This window comes from Meles meles, chromosome Y, assembly GCF_922984935.1.
Source record: "Meles meles chromosome Y, mMelMel3.1 paternal haplotype, whole genome shotgun sequence".
Lineage (NCBI taxonomy): Eukaryota > Metazoa > Chordata > Mammalia > Carnivora > Mustelidae > Meles > Meles meles.
The window spans coordinates 21,961,580-21,967,235 of record NC_060088.1 but is presented as its reverse complement, the minus strand read 5'-3'; positions in this window follow the sequence as shown (position 1 = coordinate 21,967,235).

Below are 5,656 nucleotides of genomic sequence, written 5' to 3'. Positions count from 1 at the left end.
TGGAGACATTAGCAAGAAGGCCTTCTTGCTCCTTGTGACATGTGGCAGAACGGGAGAGAGCATTGGGCTGTGTCATATCTGTCAGTCACAAAAAGACAGCTCCTATATGATTTCACTCACTTATGGAAGCAAAGAAACATGTGAAAAATAAAGAAAGAGGGACAGGCAATTATACTCTATCCAGGCACACAAAAATTGGTGTTTGTTCCAGGCAGGGTAGTCAGAATCTGCGTTTCTAAAAGTGGATAAAATGGGACATTCAATGCAGGAAATTTGGCCGAACGGTATGTAATGTAGTTTCCACTGTTTTGGAAGGTGAAATGTGATCTGGGATAGATCATTTTATCAATTTATCAAAATGATAAAAATATCATTTTTAGCGTTTTGTGAAACAGACACACACACACACACACACACACACACACACACACACACACACTCTTAAAGGAGTCCCTCAGAAGTTAGGGTGCAAGTGAGGAATAGCACTCATGGAATCAATATTCAGAGAAAATACCATAAAAAACAAAGCTTACAGAATCAAAGAAACAAACCTCCCAAACTGGATATGTTAACTCCTTACCTATCAAGAATTAGTTAAATAATTATCTAATTTAAACAATATTACCTAAAAGACCCCTACACAGAAATCACTGCAAATCCAGTACCGGAGTGTAAAGGATAAATTCCAAGATACATACACACTACCATGACAAGTTCATGAGACATACATATCTGATGTCTCAGGTAATGACTTGTGAAGCAGCTTTTGAGGCTTTTGAAGCAGTCCTCAAACATTTCCCAACACACAGAAAGCCAGGTTCAAATCAACTCCCGGGTCCACAATTCGAGACATTTAATGGTCATGACGGATTTTCTCATCTATTCCTAAAATGTAGGATGAGGGAAGACTCTAATTTACAACGTCCAAATAGCCAATTCACATAAGGACCTTATAGGAACCCAATTGCATACAATTTTAATCAGTAAGATAATGAAACTAGAATTCATTTCTCTTCTCTTTCTTTCTTCATCTCCACGTGAAACGAACTGTTTGCTTTCTATTCACTATATTTTCTTATATTCGGCAAGCCAGCCTTCCATCCATCCTACGTTTTTTGACATAGTGTTCCCTGATTCCTTAATTACATAAACCTCAAAGTGCTCATCCTCATATAATGCCACACCACCTCCATACCCATTAATAACTTCCCTCTTTATGGCATGTCTTATCCTCCTGTAACCCTTAGCTTGGTCCCCAAAGTCCTGAGTCTCTCCTGGTGCGTCTCCCTGTCTGACTTCTTCTAGTTCCGTTTTCACTTACTACTACTCATGTCCATGATATCCCTCATTTGCCACATATGAGTGCAGCCTTAGGACATTTCCCTTGGTATGCTTACATTTTCCTTGGGAAATCATCTTCTTTATGGTCATCTTCATAATCATCTTTATCCTCTAGCCCTTAAAAGGTATCTCGGCTCCTTCCACAGGTATGCTATAGTGGGCAAGGCAAGCCATCGATGTTGGCCTTTCATTTTCATCTGAATAAATTGAGTTGCTCATCATGGCTCTCGCCATGACTATGGCATGTAGCATTAACTAATGATGACAAAGAGTGCTGAACAGGGCTCTTTTTTAAGGGTAGCGATCATGCAGAATTTCACTCTCCATGAAGCCTTTGCAATGATGTTTAAGGTAATGTCAGGTAGACAGAGCCTTCTGTGACTCTGTTGGGACTGGTGTTTCAGAAGACTATCAGATAAGGACACAAACAGGGCATCTCTGCCCTGGGAATTTTCCTGGAAATGTGACTATCCTTCCCTTCTTCCTTCCCTCACCTTCCAAGCTGACCAAGAAACAAAGGCAGACCTTACATATGGGAAACCCGAGGGAACAGAACCTAGGATTGGACCCTCTCACACAAGGATATCCAACCTCCCAGGGACCTAATGGTAGCTAAGAGGCCTCGCTGTTTATTGTGATTTGTAGAAATTGCAGTAGAAATAGGAACACCTTGCTCTCTCTGGAGAAATGTTGGTCTAAAGTTTGGTATACAGAACATCATTTTCTTTTCTCTTTGTATAGAAATTGGAAGTGGGAAAGAAACAGAATAGACCACCTGTCTTCATGATCAGGCTAACAGGACTCTTTCGTGTTCCTTCCCAGGTCTTTCTACTTAAAGCCATAGGACACATATGTCATGAGAATGGGATGGCTGCTTCAGTAAAGTCAGCTTCTGTGACGTCACAAAGCTCTGAGGTCCTAGCAACCACTCCTCACCACACCATGCCTCAACATTTCACCTGGGTCGAGTAGTTCTGGGTCAGCCAGGAGTATCAAAATCACTCCAATCTGCTGGAGCCACCTGGGGATTTCCCCAAGAAAGTTTGTGAAGCGATTTGGGGTCACCTTCTCCATGGCAGAATTAGTAGTCTTTTCCCGTGACTGTCACCACCACCCCTCTGGACTCCTTTAAAGGGCCAGAGTCCACAATTCCAACTTACCCATGTAAGGCCAAGAACGAGTCAAGAGTACAAGCAGCCTCACACTGGGAATCCACCCTATACATATGTTCATGGTCCTCACACCCTATCAGGATGCTTCTTTTCTTTTTTTTATTTTTTTATTTTTCTGTTTTTAATTTTTTTATTTAATTAATTTATTTTTTTCAGCGTAACAGTATTCATTGTTTTTGCACAACACCCAGTGCTCCATGCAATGCATTCCCTCCATGTTACTCACCTCCTCTTCCCCCTACCTCTCACCCCCGACCCTTCAAACCCTCAGGTTGTTTTTCAGATTCCACAATCTCTTATGTTCGCCGCCCCTTCCAATTTTTTTTTTAATAAACATATAATGTATTTTTATCCCCAGGGGTACAGGTATGTGATTCGCCAGGTTTACACACTTCACAGCACTCAAGATAGCACATACCCTCCCCAATGTGGATAACCCCCTCCCCCTCTCCCAACCCCACCTCCCCGCAGCAACACCCAGTATGTTCTGTGAGATTAAGAGTCAATTATGATTTGTCTCCCTCCCAATCCCATCTTGTTTCATTTATTCTTCTCCTGTCCCCTAACCCCCCATGTCGCATCTCCATGTCCTCCTATGAGGGAGATCATATGATAGTTGTCTTTCTCTGATTGACTTATTTCCCTAAGCATGATACCCTCTAGTTCCATCCATGTCATCACAAATGGCAAGATTTCATTTCTTTTGATGGCTGCATAGTATTCCATTGTGTATATATACCACTTCTTCTTTATCCATTCATCTGTTGATGGACATCTAGGTTCTTTCCATAGTTTGGCTATTATAGACATTGCTGCTATAAACATTCAGGTACACGTGCCCCTTCGGATCACTATGTTTGTATCTTTAGGGTAAATACCCAGTAGTGCAATTGCTGGGTCATAGGGTAGTTCTATTTTCAACATTTTGGGGAACCTCCATGCTGTTTTCCAGAGTGGTTGCACCAGCTTGCATTCCCACCAACAGTGGAGGAGGGCTCCCCTTTCTCCGCATCCTCGCCAGCATCTGTCATTTCCTGACTTGTTCATTTTAGTCATTCTGACTGGTGTGAGGTGATATCTCATTGTATTTTTGATTTGTATTTCCCTGATGCCGAGTGACGTGGAGCACTTTTTCATGTGTCTGTTGGCCCTCTGGATGTCTTCTTTGCAGAAATGTCTGTTCATGTCCTCTGCCCATTTCTTGATTGGATTGTTTCTTCTTTGGGTGTTGAGTTTGCTAAGTTCCTTATAGATTTTGGATACTAGCCCTTTATCTGATGTGTCGTTTGCAAATATTTTCTCCCATTCTGTCAGTTGTCTTTTGGTTTTGTTAACTCTTTCCTTTGCTGTGCAAAAGCATTTGATCTTGATGAGATCCCAATAGTTCATTTTTGCCCTTGCTTCCCTTTCCTTTGCCGTTGTTACTAGGAAGATGTTGCTGCGGCTGAGGTCAAAGAGGTTGCTGCCTGCATTCTCCTCAAGGATTTTGATGGATTCCTTTCTCACATTGAGGTCCTTCATCCATTTGGAGTCTATTTTCGTGTGTGGTGTAAGGAAGTGGTCCAATTTCATTTTTCTGCATGTGGCTGCCCAATTTTCCCTGCACCATTTATTGAAGAGGCTATCTTTTTTCCATTGGACATTCTTTCCTGCTTTGTCGAAGATGAGTTGACCATAGAGTTGAGGTTCTATTTCTGGGCTCTCTATTCTGTTCCATTGATCTATGTGTCTGTTTTTGTGCCAGTACCATGCTGTCTTGATGATGACAGCTTTGTAATAGAGCTTGAAGTCCGGAATTGTGATGCCACCAACTTTGGCTTTCTTTTTCAATATTCCTTTGGCTATTCGAGGTCTTTTCTGGTTCCATATAAATTTTAGGATTATTTGTTCCCTTTCTTTGAAAGAAAATGGATGGTATTTTGATAGGGATTGCATTAATTGTGTAGATTGCTTTAGGTAGCATAGACATTTTCACAATATTTATTCCTCCAACCAGGAGCATGGATCATTTTTCCATTTGTTTGTGTCTTCCTCAATTTCTTTCATGAGTACTTTATAGTTTTCTGTGTATAGATTCTTAGCGTCTTTGCTTAGGTTTATTCCTAGGTATCTTATAGTTTTGGGTGCAATTGTAAATGGGATTGACTCCTTAATTTCTCTTTCTTCTGTCTTGTTGTTGGTGTACAGAAATGCAACTGATTTATGTGCATTGATTTTATATCCTGACACGACAGAATTCCTGTACAAGTTCTAGCAGTTTGGGAGTGGAGTCTTTTGGGTTTTCCACATATTGTATCATATCATTTGCTAAGAGTGATAGTTTGACTTCTTCTTTGCCAATTTGGATGCCTTTAATCTCCTTTTGTTGTCTGATTGCTGAGGCTAGGATTTCTAGTACTATGTTGAATAGCAGTGGTGATAATGGACATCCCTGCCGTGTTCCTGACCTTAGCAAAAAAGCTTTCAGTTTTTCTCCATTGAGAATGATATATGCAGTGGTTTTTCATAGATGTCTTTGACAATTTTGAGGTATGTGCCCTCTATCCCTACACTTTGAAGAGTTTTGGTCAGGAAGGGAGGCTGTACTTTGTCAAATGCTTTTTCAGCATCTATGGAGAGTATCATATGGTTCTTGTTCTTTCTTTATTAATGTGTTCTATCACATTGATTGTTTTGCCGATGTTGAATCAACCCTGCAGCCCTGGAATAAATCCCACTTGATCATGGTGAATAATCCTTTTAATGTACTGTTGAATCCTATTGGTTAATATTTTGGTGAGAATTTTTGCATCTGTGTTCATCAAGGATATTGGTCTCTAGTTATCTTTTTTGGTGGGATCCAAAAGCCCCACTCCTCTGTGCGCCCCCAGAGGACAGCACTAAATCACTCCCGTATCCCCAGCCTCCAGCCGCGCTCCGAGCTCACCCAGCCTTCGACAAGTTCAAGGTTACCCCGACATGAGAGTTCAGTCCTCGGCTCTGTCTCTGTAACCAGCTTCACTGTTCTAATACCCGAGAGCTCTGCGACACTCCGACACCCCTGATCCTTGTGTGACCCTTGCAGGATCTCCACGCTGACCCCAAGTGGGCTTCACCCCTGTTTAGTCTCTGGAGCAATGTCCATCAATGGAACAGACATTAAA